Source organism: Mustela putorius, unplaced genomic scaffold, assembly GCF_011764305.1.
Source record: "Mustela putorius furo isolate JIRA1106 unplaced genomic scaffold, ASM1176430v1.1 tig00537227_pilon_pilon_pilon, whole genome shotgun sequence".
Classification (NCBI taxonomy): Eukaryota; Metazoa; Chordata; class Mammalia; order Carnivora; family Mustelidae; genus Mustela; species Mustela putorius.
Genome location: NW_025422368.1, coordinates 14,806,645 through 14,823,846, shown reverse-complemented (window position 1 = coordinate 14,823,846; position 17,202 = coordinate 14,806,645). Strand labels below are relative to the sequence as shown.

General features: G+C 37.4%; 1 protein-coding gene across 2 annotated transcripts in view; it reads right to left on the bottom strand.

The window, feature by feature from the left end:
- SLC2A13 (solute carrier family 2 member 13) overlaps positions 1-17,202 on the bottom strand; it is a 378,234-nt gene that overhangs the window by 63,629 nt on the left and 297,403 nt on the right. The gene's annotated exons all lie outside the window — the stretch shown is intronic.

Sequence of the window (17,202 nt, the reverse complement as noted above, 5' to 3'; positions counted from 1 at the left end):
AGTTGGATTCATACTCACATTTCCAGTATCAACTCCAGTCATGCATTTTCCTTCCTCTTGTTCCCACTGTTCCCTCGACCCCTTTCTGATAAATCCCAACCTCCCCAGGCTCCATCTCTGCAGAAGCACATCTTCTGCTTAAATGCACCATTATTTGATGAACCGAGACTGGCCCTGTTATTTTACCAAGCACATGCAATTCAAGGCTGGGCCCTGCTCTTATCCTACAAGTCTCACAGTCTTCTTTAGTCTTTTTTTAGTGAGAAATAACTGACAGACTCCTTTTCAAATGAAATAGGAACTGAAGAAAAATTTTAAAAACATAAAAGGAATAAGGACGGGAGTAGAAATGTACAGTTGGGGCCAAGATGAAGTGTAGTCAAACACAGTAGGAGTATTACTACTTTGATAATACTGTGGAAACGTGTTTATTATTACAATTAAATGTTAACTAAGAAATTGTACAAATTAATGTGGAGGAGGAAGATAAATTATTCAGAAATGTTTTGCTTTTCTGATTTATATACTTTGTAACATAAACAGCATCATTCCATAATAAAGTCATTAAAGCCAAGAGAGACTGTTTCTGGGCATGGAAAAAAAAAAGAATCCAGAGGCATGTGCATTACTTATGGATAAATGAAACTTACAAATACATACGTAGAGCTATAGCTCTTACAGAGAGTATCTGCATAATGACTTCTATTCAAATAAAGACATGAAGGAAATTATAATTTAAAAAGCAAAATGAACTTTTGTTCCCTGAGCGCTTTCCGTAGAGTTCCAGAGGACGGGAATACAAATGGCGGCCTCCTGGTCTCCGGCCCGGAGGAGCCGAGAGCCCAGGGCCGCACTCCTCAGTGCGCACTCAGAGAACCGCGCCCAGTTACTCCCGTCTGCCTGACCTCCGGCCGCGCTCCGAGCTCACCGAGCCTGTGACCGGTTCAAGGTAACACGGAGCTGTGAGCTTACTGTCGGCTCTGTCTCTGTAGCCGGCTTTCCCGTTCCAATACCCGCAAGCTCTGCGACACTCAGACACCCCCGATCCTTCTGTGACCCTGCGGGACCTGAGGCCCCTGTCAAAAGACACAGGGTATCAGAATGGATAAAAAAACAAAACCCATCTATATGTTGCCTCCAAGAAACACATTTTAAGCCCGAAGACACCTCCAGATTTAAAGTGAGGGGGTGGAAAAGAATTTACCATGCTAATGGACATCAGAAGAAAGCAGGAGTGGCAATCCTTATATCAGATCAATTAGATTTTAAGCCAAAGACTATAATAAGAGATGAGGAAGGACACTATATCATACTCAAAGGGTCTGTCCAACAAGAAGATTTAACAATTTTAAATATCTATGCCCCCAATGTGGGAGCAGCCAACTATATAAACCAATTAATAACAAAATCAAAGAAACACATCAACAATAATACAATAATAGTAGGGGACTTTAACACTCCCCTCACTGAAATGGACAGGTCATCCAAGCAAAAGATCAGCAAGGAAATAAAGGCCTTAAACGACACACTGGACCAGATGGACATCACAGATATATTCAGAATATTTCATCCCAAAGCAACAGAATACACATTCTTCTCTAGTGCACATGGAACATTCTCCAGAATAGATCACATCCTCGGTCCTAAATCAGGACTCAACCGGTATCAAAAGATTGGGATCATTCCCTGCATATTTTCAGACCACAATGCTCTAAAGCTAGAACTCAACCACAAAAGGAAGTTTGGAAAGAACCCAAATACATGGAGACTAAACAGTATCCTTCTAAAGAATGAATGGGTCAACCGGGAAATTAAAGAAGAATTGAAAAAAATCATGGAAACAAATGATAATGAAAATACAACGGTTCAAAATCTGTGGGACACAACAAAGGCAGTCCTGAGAGGAAAATATATAGCGGTACAAGCCTTTCTCAAGAAACAAGAAAGGTCTCAGGTACACAAACTAACCCTACACCTAAAGGAGCTGGAGAAAGAACAAGAAAGAAACCCTAAGCCCAGCAGGAGAAGAGAAATCATAAAGATCAGAGCAGAAATCAATGAAATAGAAACCAAAAAAACAATAGAACAAATCAACGAAACTAGGAGCTGGTTCTTTGAAAGAATTAATCAAATTGATAAACCCCTGGCCCGACTTATCAAAAAGAAAAGAGAAAGGACCCAAATAAATAAAATCATGAATGAAAGAGGAGAGATCACAACTAACACCAAAGAAATACAAACTATTATAAGAACATACTATGAGCAACTCTACGGCAATAAATTTGACAATCTGGAAGAAATGGATGCATTCCTAGAAACATATAAACTACCACAAACTGAACCAGGAAGAAATAGAAAGCCTGAACAGACCCATAACCAGTAAGGAGATTGAAACAGTCATTAAAAATCTCCAAACAAACAAAAGCCCAGGGCCAGACGGCTTCCCGGGGGAATTCTACCAAACATTTAAAGAAGAACTAATTCCTATTCTCCTGAAACTGTTCCAAAAAATAGAAATGGAAGGAAAATTTCCAAACTCATTTTATGAGGCCAGCATCACCTTGATCCCAAAACCAGACAAGGATCCCACCAAAAAAGAGAGCTATAGACCGATATCCTTGATGAACACAGATGTGAAAATACTCAACAAAATACTAGCCAATAGGATTCAACAGTACATTAAAAAGATTATTCACCACGACCAAGTGGGATTTATTCCAGGGCTGCAAGGTTGGTTCAACATCCGCAAATCAGTCAATGTGATACAACACATCAATAAAAGAAAGAACAAGAACCATATGATACTCTCAATAGATGCTGAAAAAGCATTTGACAAAGTACAACATCCCTTCCTGATCAAAACTCTTCAAAGTGTAGGGATAGAGGGCACATACCTCAATATCATCAAAGCCATCTATGAAAAACCCACCGCAAATATCATTCTCAATGGAGAAAAACTGAAAGCTTTTCCGCTAAGGTCAGGAACACGGCAGGGATGTCCATTATCACCACTGCTATTCAACATCGTACTAGAGGTCCTAGCCTCAGCAATCAGACAACAAAAGGAAATTAAAGGCATCCAAATCGGCAAAGAAGAAGTCAAATTATCACTCTTCGCAGATGATATGATACTATATGTGGAAAACCCAAAAGACTCCACTCCAAAACTGCTAGAACTTATACAGGAATTCAGTAAAGTGTCAGGATATAAAATCAATGCACAGAAATCAGTTGCATTTCTCTACACCAACAGCAAGACAGAAGAAAGAGATATTAAGGAGTCAATCCCATTTACAATTGCATCCAAAACCATAAGATACCTAGGAATAAACCTAACCAAAGAGACACAGAATCTATACTCAGAAAACTATAAAGTACTCATGAAAGAAATTGAGGAAGACACAAAGAAATGGAAAAATGTTCCATGCTCCTGGATTGGAAGAATAAATATTGTGAAAATGTCTATGCTACCTAAAGCAATCTACACATTTAATGCAATTCCTATCAAAGTACCATCCATCTTTTTCAAAGAAATGGAACAAATAATGCTAAAATTTATATGGAACCAGAAAAGACCTCGAATAGCCAAAGGGATATTGAAAAAGAAAGCCAACGTTGGTGGCATCAGAATTCCGGACTTCAGGCTCTATTACAAAGCTGTCATCATCAAGACAGCATGGTACTGGCACAAAAACAGACACATAGATCAATGGAACAGAATAGAGAGCCCAGAAATAGACCCTCAAATCTATGGTCAACTAATCTTCGACAAAGCAGGAAAGAATGTCCAATGGAAAAAAGACAGCCTTTTCAATAAATGGTGCTGGGAAAATTGGACAGCCACATGCAGAAAAATGAAATTGGAGCATTCCCTTACACCACACACAAAAATAGACTCAAAATGGATGAAGGACCTCAATGTACGAAAGGAATCCATCAAAATCCTTGAGGAGAACACGGGCAGCAACCTCTTCGACCTCTGCCGCAGCAACATCTTCCTAGGAACAACGCAAAAGGCAAGGAAAGCAAGGGAAAAAATGAACTACTGGGATTTCATCAAGATCAAAAGCTTTTGCACAGAAAAGGAAACAGTTAACAAAATCAAAAGACAACTGACAGAATGGGAGAAGATATTTGCAAACGACATATCAGATAAAGGACTAGTGTCCAGAATCTATAAAGAACTTAGCAAACTCAACACCCAAAGAACAAATAATCCAATCAAGAAATGGGCAGAGGACATGAACAGACATTTCTGCAAAGAAGACATCCAGATGGCCAACAGACACATGAAAAAGTGCTCCATATCACTCGGCATCAGGGAAATACAAATCAAAACCACAATGCGATATCACCTCACACCAGTCAGAATGTCTAAAAACAACAAGTCAGGAAATGACAGATGCTGGCGAGGATGCGGAGAAAGGGGAACCCTCCTCCACTGTTGGTGGGAATGCAAGCTGGTGCAGCCACTCTGGAAAACAGCATGGAGGTTCCTCAAAATGTTGAAAATAGAACTGCCCTATGACCCAGCAATTGCACTATTGGGTATTTACCCTAAAGATACAAATGTAGTGATCCAAAGGGGCACATGCACCCGAATGTTTATAGCAGCAATGTCCACAATAGCCAAACTATGGAAAGAACCTAGATGTCCATCAACAGATGAATGGATCAAGAAGATGTGGTATATATACACAATGGAATACTATGCAGCCATCAAAAGAAATGAAATCTTGCCATTTGCGACAACATGGATGGAACTAGAGCGTATCATGCTTAGCGAAATAAGTCAAGCAGAGAAAGACAACTATCATATGATCTCCCTGATATGAGGAAGTGGTGATGCAACATGGGGGCTTAAGTGGGTAGGAGAAGAATAAATGAAACAAGATGGGATTGGGAGGGAGACAAACCATAAGTGACTCTTAATCTTACAAAACAAACTGAGGGTTGCTGGGGGGAGGGGGTTTGGGAGAAGGGGGTGGTATTATGGACATTGGGGAGGATATGTGCTTTGGTGAGTGCTGTGAAGTGTGTAAACCTGGTGATTCACAGACCTGTACCCCTGGGGATAAAAATATATGTTTATAAAAAATAAAAAATTAAAGTCTAAAAAAAAAAAAAGCAAAATGAATTAAAATATTTTATATTAGATTCTCTACTTCCCTGTCTAAAATGTATGCTAAGAAAAATTAATTTTGAACTATATTATTATTAATTTACAAGTATAGCTTGAGGATTTTAAATTCTTAATATGAATAACAGTGAAATAAGTCAAGCAGAGAGACAGTCAATTATCATATGGTTTCACTTACTTGTGGAGCACAAGGAATAACACAGAGGACATTGGGTGAAGGAGAGGAGAAGTGAGTTGGGGGAAATCAGAGGGGGAGACGAACCCTGAAAGACTGTAGACTCTGAGAAACAAACCAAGGGTTTTGGAGGGGAGGGAGTGGGGGGGTTGGGTGAGCCTGGTGGTGGGTATTATGGAGGGCACGTATTGCATGGAGCACTGGGTGTGGTGCATAACAATGAATTTTGGAACACTGACAAAAATAAAAATTGAAAAAAATGAATAACAATAAAATTTCAACCCTATATGTGAATATATTAAGATATTGATATAGTTTGTTAATTATAAAATAAATTTCTTTTTCTAAATATGAAATGGACATATATCTTTAAAAAAAAGGTAATAAAGGGAAAATCCTGTTTTTAGACAGTTGGCCCGGTTTCATAATACACTTAATCTTATACAGTCACCATAAATACCTTGCTTCCCTTGCATACCAGTGGATATTCTGAGGATGTGTGAATATTTCTTCCAATAATTTTTACTAAGTATTTTTCATATATCATGACTACATACAATACATAGTATGCATATACTTGAAGGACATGATTAAGTTTTATTTTTCAAACTTTTTTAGTGTGTCAATTAGTACCAGGTATATATAGCATTGTTAATTAAAACTGCATCACTATTTTTCTTTTAGAGAATCTTTCTTGGAAATAAGTATGAATGTAGAAGATTTCACTGAAGTTGGAACACTTCTCAAATGGAACTGCAGTACTTTCAAATCCTTATTTTCCAGTGATGGCAGCCTTTCCACTTTGTCATTTAACAGTTACTGTTCAATGTCTGAATGTACAAGGCACCAAGGAATTAAAAACTGCATGAGGAAATGACATAGTAGATAAAGGACTAGTATCCAAAAATCTATAAAGAACTTACTAAACTCAACTTCCAAAGAACAAACAATCCAATCAAGAAATGGGCAGATGGCATGAACAGACATTCCTGCAAATAGGATACTCAGATGGTCAACAGACAAATGAAAAAGTGCTCCACATCACTCAGCATCATGGAAATACAAATCAAAGCCACAGTGAAATACCACGTCACACCAGTCAGAATGGCTAACATTAACAAGTCCGGAAACAACAGGTGCTGGCAAGGATGCGGAGAAAGGGGAACCCTCCTACACTGCTGGGGTATGCAAGCTGGTGCAGCCACTCTGGAAAACAGCATGCAGGTTCCTCAAAAAGTTGAAAATAGAGCTACCCTATGACCCAACAATTGCACTACTGGGTATTTATCCTAACGATACAAATGTAGTGATCTGAAGGGGCATGTGTACCCCAATGTTCATAGCAGCAGTGTCCACAACAGCCAAACTACAGAAAGAACCTAGATGTCCATCAACAGATGAATGGATAAAGAAGAGGTGGTGTGTGTATGTGTATAAATATATATATATACACACATACATATACAATGGAATACTATGCAGCCATCAAAAGAAATGATATCTTGCCATTTGAAACAATGTGGATGGAACTAGAGGGTATTTATGCTGAGTGTAATAGGTTAATCAGAGAAAAGACAATTATCATATGATTGCTCTGATATGAGGAATTTGAGAGGCAAGGTGGGGGCTGTGGGCAGCAGGGAAGTAAAAAATGAAACAAGATGGGATTGGGAGGGAGACAAACCATAAGAGACTCAATCTCACAAAACAAACAGGGTTGCTGGGAGGTGGGGGGGGGTAGGGAGAGGGTAGCTGGGTTATGAACATTGGGGAGGATATGTGCTATGGTGAGTGCTGTGAATTGTGTAGCCTGATGAGTCATAGCCCCGTACCCCTGGGGCAAATAATACATTATATGTTAATAAAAAAGCAAGGAAATGGTAAAAAAAAACAAAAAAGAAAAAAGAAAAAACAAACAAACAAAAACCTGCATGAGGGTGCCTAGATGGTTTAAGTCCCTTCAGCGTCTGTCTTTAGCTCAGGTCATGATCTCACGCTCCCTGCTCACTGGGGAATCTGCTTCTCCCTTTCCCTTGACTCTCCCTACCTCCACGCGTGCTCGTGCTCTCTCTCAAACAAATAAATAAATACCTTTAAACAGTGCATGATCCAGACATTGGAATTTATAATCTAGAAGCAAAGATACATCCAAACCCAAATCACTGTCAAAGGAGACTGTGATAGGAGACTTATCATACAAGTCAGCATGGAAGTGTTAAGAAGCAAACAAGGCTTAGAACAAGGATTGCTGCCTGGGGCTAATCAGAGAGACTGCAAGGGGAAAAGTGACATTTGCTCTGGGCAGAAACTAATGGTTAAAAGTCAGGAAGAAGAGGGAGAAGAAGGGTAAATTCTACGCAGAAAGCATAGCAAGGGGAAAGGCGCAGAGGTGGGAAATTACAACGGTCTCGGGGTGACAGCAAGGGGTTTAGGCTGACAGGACTCGTGTGTGGGAGAGGAGTGGGACGCAGAGAAGATAGTGCAGCTTGGAGAAAAATCTCTCTGCTGAATGAATACAACAGACCCGGCATTCAGCCTGAGTTAGAACAATGAACTGCCAAATAGGGCCTCTATCTAGCTATTTTAGTGTGCTAATTACAGAGAGAAAATGTTGTTATTATAGGAAACAAATACTGAATCAGCACATTAAGAAAGTTTGCCTCATTAGCAATACTTTTAAAGAGTCAGGATGTTTGAAGCTCCGGAATAGATTATTTATGGCTTTGTGGCGTAGAGAGCCAGGAGGCAGCGAGGTGGATGAGGAGGCACATAACTAAATAGAAAGGATTTTCATGGGCTCACCTGTTAGGAAGTGCTTATTTTTATCTAGAAATGTGTTACTGACCAATCTAAGAAAAAAAAAAGTACAGGATATTTACCACTAATATTTATACAAGATATTACATTTAAAAGTGTCTTCGGATACATCTTATATAATCTTCGTAAAAACCATATTGCTCAAAACAACAAGTGTATTATTCCCATCATATAGAAGAGAAATGGGGCTCAGGGTGACCCAGATGGGCCAAGTGCCATTTCCAAACAAGGTAAATGATAATCAAGGCTGAAATTTGAATCTACCTGACTCTAAGATGTATATCTTGTATCTGTGTATCTGTGTATCCTGCGTATCTTCCTACAACAACTGTTGCCCCCTAAAAGGGGTGGACTTACCGGCCTTTGACATGGAGAGTGTCACTGAGACCCTCTTACGCATCACTGTCTTCCTCTGTATAATGGGAATGAAAATTACGCTTCACAGAGATGTTGAGGTGGTTTTGGGAAGTTGTTTTTTTTGGTAAATTCTAGAAAGCTGTCCATTTTATCAGTTTTCTAATGCTTTGGATATTATTCCTAGTGTTCTCATAATTTTTAAATGTTTTACTGTCTGTTGTTATATGCCCTTTTTTTTCATTCTACTATCTGTGCCTTTTCTCTCCTCAACCAACAATGCCAGAGATTTCTCCATTATATTGATCTTCTCTAAGAACCAACTTTTAATTTCTGGACTTTCCTACTATTTTTTTGTTTTCCATTATTTTTCTTTCCATCCTCTGCCTACTCTACAGGCTATTTCTCTGCTCTAGTTCTAACTCCTTGCAGATTTTTTTTATTTATTACTTTTAATGTCCTATTTTCCATTATGAAGAAATTGTTATGATTTCTTCTTAAGCCATTAATTTTAAGGTAATATTTTTAAAGTTTCCGAACTAAAGTAGAAGAGGTAATACATATTTTTCTATTGTGTTGCAGTATTACTGTATTTTGTTTAGAAAAGATATTTTGCATAATATCAATTATGTGGATTTACTTAGAATTTATTAGAATATATATACACTTATACATATTCATTGAGTTTACTTTTTGTGCTTGAATATGATAAATCTTCAGAAGTATTCAATGTCTGCTTGGAAATAATAAAATTCTCTATAAGTAAGTTTTATAATTTCACTTACATAAAGTTTATTAGATAAGTTTTCCAAATTCTCTGATCTCTACTTTTTGTCTTCTTGCCTTGCACTTACCTAATTTTTTTCACTGTATTTCCAACCTTTCTATGATTATCTCTTATAAACAACATTACAACTGTATATAAAAGAAATCCAGTATGAAGATATTTGTCTTTAGTAGGTATGTTTAATAGGTTTATTATTACTGTAATAATTGCATTTAAAATTCAATTTTGATTTTTTTATTGATTTCTCTTAACCATAGTTTCTTCCATAGTATTCCCCTTTTCCTGCCTTACTAGTTTCTCTTTTTTTTTTCCTTCCACCAGTACATATTTTTAAGAGATTACATTGACATTTTAAAAACAGATTTATTTATTTGGGGGGCAGAGGGCACATGTGTCTGTGAGTGGGGGGAGGGGAAGAGGGAGAGAATCTTCAAGCAGATACCCCGAGTGTGAAGCCCAATGTGGGGTTTGATCCCACTACTCTGAGATCGTGACCTGAACCAAAGCTGAGTCAGAAGCTTAACTGACTGAACCACCCAGGTAACCTACACTCACATTTTTAACCCCTATAATTACCAAGTTGAAAAACTAATTATAATCTCCCATTTCCTTCTGGAAACAAACAAAGGATGTATGCTTTTGTCTAAAAATTCTCATTCTGTGTTATTTATCCATTCTATGTTATTTATCCAGAATTTTAGCTTTTGAAGGTCTATTTTTATGTTTAGCAAAATTTGCTTAAGTATAACATTTGTTATACATGTGTATACATACACAGATACATGCACATATACACACACACTACACAAACCATAAGTGTACAACTTTCAGTATAATTGACAAAATTATACTATTTCCTTTACTTGTTTCAAACATATTTTAAAGTCTCTTTCATATATTTTTTGCAATGGAAGTTTGTGTAGATAATTCATTCCTCACTCTGTCATACTTGTGGCTTCCCTCCCTCATTACTAATGTTAATAGTTTTCATTACATTAAGACAATTTCGGACCGTCCTCTCACATTTACTGAGTTGCCTTCCGTGGAAGTCTCACATGTCCCGAGTCCTGACAACTACATGTTTATTTCCGAAGTGGCTTTATGGATTATCTCCAGTTTGGGACACACTTTTTTTTAGTGTTCACATTTCTCAATTTATGGTTTCCATGTCACAAAGGCACTGTGACATTAGAACCCGTACTTAGCCATAGTAATGGCTTCTGGCTTTCCTTTCCTATGTGTGACACTATTTCTACTATAGGTCCTAAGTGCATAACAGAGACGTTTACAGCTTTCTCAGACCAGCCTGGCAGTCTTTCTTGCCGCTATTCAGAGCCAATAGAGCCCTGCACAGCTCCAGAGAGAAAGCATGGAGCTCTATCTCCCTTAGCATTTAAAATACTAGCTTCTCCCTTCCTTCTCCTAATGTCCTCCATGCTATTCCTTATGCTGCACAAATAAGTGAAACTGTATGATAATTAACTTTCTCTGCTTGACTTATTTCATTAGCATAATCTCCTCCAGTTCCATCCATGTTGATACAAAAGTTGGGTATTCATCCTTTCTGATGGAGGCAAAATACCCCATTGTATGTATGGACCATATCTTCCTTATCCATTCATCTGTTGAAGGGCATCTCAGATCTTTCCACAGTTTGGTATTGTGGACATTGCTGCTATGAACATTGGGGTGCATATGCCCCCCCCCTTTTTTTTACCACATCTTTATCTTTGGGGTAAATACCCAGTAGTACAATTGCTAGGTCAGTGAAGGGGGTGAAAACTGGAGGGGAGATGAACCATGAGAGACTATGGACTCTGGGAAACAAACTGAGGGTTTTAGAGGGGAGGCGGGTAAGAGGATGGGGTAAGCAGGTGATCCGTATTAAGTAGGGCATGTATTGCATGGAGCACTGGGTGTTATATGCAAACAATGAATCATGGAACAGTATCTCAAAAACTGATGATGTGCTCTATGTTGACTAACATAATAAAACAAAACAAATTAAAACAAAAACAAAAAACACTAGCTTCTCACTCTTAAGGCCTGCTTCACTTCTGATACTCTCTGGGCTCCTAGATTTCCATGTGGCTCACTGTTCTTTTTTTTTTTTTTAAGATTTTATTTATTTATTAGAGAGAGAGAGATCACAAGTAGGCAGACAGGCAGGCAGAGAGAGAGGGGGAAGCAGGTTCCCTGCCTAGCAGAGAGCCTGATGCAGGGCTCGATCCCAGGAACTTAGATCATGACCTGAGCCAAAGGCAGAGGCTTAACCCACTGAGCCACCCAGGCTCTGTAGGAGTCCCTTGGCTCACTGTTCATGCTCTCATTTGTGGCATCTGGGAATTCTCCTCAAACTTAGCTGTGCATTAAACTTGTATTTGCATGTGTAGAGCATGCGTATGGAATGTATAAGGGCTGACAGGCAGGGGAGCAGGTTTTCCATCAACACAGTGTAGTACATTTTCTAAAAGTATGCTAAATGATTTTTTTTAAGATTTTATTTATTTGACAGAGATCACAAGTAGGCAGAGAGGCAGGCAGAGAGAGAGGGAAGCAGGTTTCCTGCTGAGCAGAGAGCCCGATGCAGGGCTCAAGCCCAGGACCCTGAGATCATGACCAGAGCTGAAGGCAGAGGCTTTAACCCATTGAGCCACCCAGGTGCCCCCTAAATAATGTTTTAATGGGGTTTCCTTTTTTATATTTAAATTTGGTAAGGTGCATATAACATAAAATTTAGCATCTTAATTCACCATTTTAAATTGGAAAGTTTAGTGGTGTTACGTATATTCACACTGATATAAGATGCCATCTCCAAAACCCCTTTCATTTTGCAGCTGAAACTCCATACCCATTAAACAACTCTCTATTCCCCACTTCCCCCAACCTGTGCCAGTGATCACTCTTCTGTCTTTATAAATTTGACTATTCTACGTACCTCATGTTAGTGGAGGCATGTGTTATTTGTTTTTTTGTGACTGGCTCATTTCACTTATCATCATGTCTTCAAACAAGATTCATCTATGTTGTAATATGTCCAGCATTTCTTAAGTCTGAATAACATATCTATATCTATATATAGATCTATCTATCTATATCTATAGATATCTTTATCTATATCTATATATCTATATGTCTATACCACACTTTCTTTATCCTCACTTCTGTCAATTCACACTTGGGTTGCTTCCACCTTTTGGGTATTAGGAATAATGCTGCTATGGCCATAGGCATTCAAATACTTCTTCAGGACCTAGACATCAAGTCTTTAGGATATATACTCAGAAATGAAATTGTTTGATGATATGTAATTCTGTTGTAAAATTCTGTGAAATCACCACACTCTCTCCCATAGTGGCTGCACCACCTTACATTTCCATCAACAGTGCACACACAGTATCCAATTTCTCCACAATAACTGTTATAAATATATTGATAACAGTGACCACCTTAATGGGTATGAGATGGTGTCTCATTCTAATTTTGATTTGCATTTCCCTAACGATTAGTGAAATGCAGTTTTTCACATGCTTGTATGCTTGTTGGCCAACTGTGCATCTTCTTTAGAGAACTGATTTTTAGAAAAAAACTTTCCACTGAAATTTAAAAAAATAGATACTAGAATAGCATGCCAATTGACTTAATGTTTTTTTTTTCCAATTTATTACAGTTGGTTATGTAAGCGAATAGTTTCCATTACGTTGAGGCAAAGTCAACATTTGGTCTCCGTCATGACTGGTATTACCATTCCACCTGGTGTCTTTTCAGGAAACAGCTATAGTGAGAAATCAGGATATATGCCTCTGAATTTCCCCAAAACTTGACCCTGAAATATCTATTAACAGTATATCTCATATGTGAGTCCAAAATAATGGTAGATTGTACCCTGAGAATTCTACTCCAAGTAACTGTATAAAACCCATCAACCAACAAAAATACAGTGAATGCTAGTTTACCTTTAAATGGAAAATCTGTTGTAGGGCATTTTTCATGGCAAATACATTCTGCCTTTTTTTTTTTCCACTTCTTTCTAACACAGATTGAAGCTCTCAACCACAGTGGCTAAGCTGGAGGAGGCCCGTTACTCAGCACAGAGAAGAGTGAGAAAAATTGTCTTTTTTTGAAGGGGAGTGGTAAAGAGTTTGAAATTATCCTAAGAATATTCTACAAACATAAAAGTTCTCTGTGTATTTTGTTTAGTTCTTTGTGCTTTTCCCTAAGTATGCCTCACTTTTCTCTAGCAGTGACTACACACTCAAGGAAAATGGTCTAAACATATAAATAAAATGTAAGAATAAGCTAACATAAAAAGTAACAGACATTTCTATTAAAAGGTTGTACTATCTGTTATTTAGAAACAGTAAGAACAAAATGTCTAATTTTACTGTTCCCTTATCATTAGTATACCTTTCTTTCTTTTTTTTTTTTTTAAATTTGACAGAGAGAGAGATCATAAGTAGACAGAGAAGCAGGCAGAGAGAGCAAAGCAGGCTCCCTGCTGAGCAGAAGCCCTATGCGGGGCTCGATCCCAGGACCCTGAGATCACAACCTGAGCTGAAGGCAGAGACTTAACCCACTGAGCCACCCAAGCGCCCCCTCTAGTATACATTTCTAATAAGTTTTTAAGTTAATTCTGTGAAGTACATAAAACTACATGTACAGACTCCATGACATATTCATAATTCTAGACAAGTAAACTTTCAGTTTTTATCTACTGAAAAAAAGAACCATAAGCATTAAAACTGTAAAGCATTACATTCAGAAATATTTAATCAATTAACTCATTAATGAAGCTTTGCTGATGAAAATTATACACTGGTTGTTTTTAAAAGAAGCTCTTTCAAATTTTCATTTTAAGTAGTAACTGCGCTTTTTATGTATTTCTTTGAAATTGTATATTTGTTTATTTATTTATTTTTAAGATTTTATTTACTTATTTGACAGAGATCACAAGTAGGCAGAGAGGCAGGCAGAGAGAGAGGAGGAAGCAGACTCCCTGCCGAGCAGAGAGCCTGATGTGGGGCTCGATCCCAGGACCAGGATCATGACCTGAGCCAAAGGCACTGAGCTACCCAGGTGCCCCTGTAATTGTATATTTAAAATGTTGTTTGGATTTTCGGTCAAAGACCCCATAATTTATTTCTAGTTCTTTGCAGTAATTCCCTAATAAAATGGTTAGTGACAATAGCATAATGATTAATAATGTTATACATTACAGCTTCTAGGAGATACAAGTAATTAACAGATTTCATTGCCTTCATCAGTTCTATGAGGCAGACAGAATGAGAGAATATTATTCCTTTCATGGGAATTTAGAATACATAAGAGTTTAATGGCATATCAAATAATATTTACATATTTCCTGTGTCCATGGATATGAGTAGGAGTTCATAAATGTGGGGAATATTTATTCTATACAGTATTTCATTTATGTGCCTACTAACAAACCAATGTAATCTGTCAGAAAGATAAAAGTTTATTGCTTCCTAGACTGGTTACATCTCAATGATCACCAAATTTAATCATTACTTTGCTTAATTGTACTAAACTCCCGGAATGTACTCAAAGAAAACAATAGTTGCATGAAAGAATTTAAAGTGGTATTAATTTATTTTGACTTGAAAATTTCCTTTTACTTAAGTTTCTGAGTTTGAACATTACCAGTTAATAGGCAATGGGAGAACTGCTTTGGAAATATGTAGGAACCTCTTTCTCAAGAGCTAACCTTCTATACTCTAGGACAGGATTGGGTCTGGATCTGAATTTCCTAAAGACTAGGCTTGAAAGCTTTCTTCCTTAAGTTTGTGAAACATACAATGTTTTGCAATGTTTTGTGCTGCCTTTATCAGGTCATGCTGCAAAGTAATATAGCTGTGAAAAGCAGTTTAAAAGAATTGCAGCCATTGATTATAAATGCACTCACTCTGTAAGTTTAAAAATAAAACTTACTCTTTGGCTTTGCAAAAGCTTATTATTTTGGTGTAGGTCCCAATAGTTTATTTTTGCTTTTGTTCCCCTTGCTTGAGAAGACATATCCATAAATATTGCTAAGGCTGATGTCAGATTATGGTCTATGGTTTCTTCTAGTTATTTTATGGCTTCAGGTCTCATATTTAGGTCTTTAATCCATTTGGAGTTTATTTTTTGTGTGTGGCGTATGAAAGTGGTCCAGTTACATTCTTTTCCATGTAGCTGTCCAGTTTTCCCAACACCACTCATTGAAGAGACTCCTTTCCCCACAGTACATTCTTGCCTCCGTTGTCATACATTAATCAACCATAAAAACATGGGGCTATTTCTGGACTCTATTATGTTCCATTGATCTATGTGTCTATTTTTGTGCCACACTGTTTTGATTACTACAGCTTTGTAATTATACCTTCCAACCTGGGATTGTGATAACTCCAGCTATGCTCATTTTTCTCAAGATTGCTTTGACTCTTAGAAGTCTTCTGTGATTCCACATAAATTTTAGGATTATTTGTCTAGTTCTGTGAAAAATGCAACTGGTATTTTAATAGAGATTGCATTGAATCTGTAGATTGCTTTGGATAGTATGGACTGTTTAAAGACATTAATTCTTTCGATCTGTAAGCATAACGTAACTTCCTTTTTGTCTATATCATCTTTTCTCAGTTTTCAGAGTACAGGTCTTTCATCTCCTTGTTTAAAATTTATTTTAAGGTTTTTAATTTTTTTGAGGCAACTGTAAATAGAACTGTTTTCCTTTCTTTCTGCTACTTTGTTATTAGTGTATAAAAAAGCAATAGATTTCAGTATATTAATTTTGTATGATGCAACTTCACTGAATTCATTCATCAGTTTTAGTAGTTTTTTTTGGTGGAGAGTTTAGGGTTTCTATATAGTATCATGACACCTACAAATGATGGCAGTTTTCTTCCTCACCAATTTGGATGTCTTTTATTTCTTTTTCTTGTCTGACTGCTGCAATTAGGATTTCTAGTTCGGTGTTGAATAAAAGTAGTGAGAGTGAACATCCTTGTCTTGCTCCTGATCTTAGACGAAAAGCTTTCAGTTTTCAACACTGAGTATGATGTTATCTCTGGGTTTTTCATATGTAGACTTTATTTAGTTTGAGGTATGTTCCCTTTAAACCCACTTTGTCTAAAGTTTTTATCATGAACAAATGCACTTTGTCAATTTTTTTCCTGCATCTATTGAAATAATCATATGGTTTCTATCCTTCCTCTAGTTAATGTGATGTATCACAATGAATGGTTTAGAGCACTGAACTATGCTTGCGTCCTTGGGATAAAAGCTTTTCCATAGCAAAGGAAACCATCCACGAAGCAAAAAGGCAATCTAGTGAAAGGGGGCAGACATCTGCAAATGATACACCTGATAAAGGGTTAACATCGATGACACATAAAGAACTTACACAACTCAACACCAAAAACCAATCTGAAGTTAAAAACAAAAATGGGACAAGCACCTACACAGACATTTTTTCCAAAAAGACATCCAGATGGCCGACAGACATGAAAAGATGCTCAATATCAATAATCTTCAGGGAAATGCTAATCCAACCCACAATGAGATAGTATCTCACACCTGTGAGATGGCTAGTATGAAAAAAACAAGATATAGCAAGTACTGATGAAGACGTGGAGAAAAAGGAACCATCGTGCCCTGTTTGCAGGAACGGAAATTGGTGCAGCCCACTATGAAAAACATGGAGTTTCCTCAAAAAACTAAAATAGTTGATCCAGTTATTCCTCTACAAGATAAGCACCCAAAGAAAACAAAAACACTAATTTGAAAAGATAGATATATGCACCCATATGTTTATAGCAGCATTATTTACAATAGTCAAGATATGGAAGCAGCCTCAGTGTCCAAAATAGTTGATTGGATGAAGACAGGGCATACACGCGACAATGATATACTCCTCAGACATAAAAAAATGAG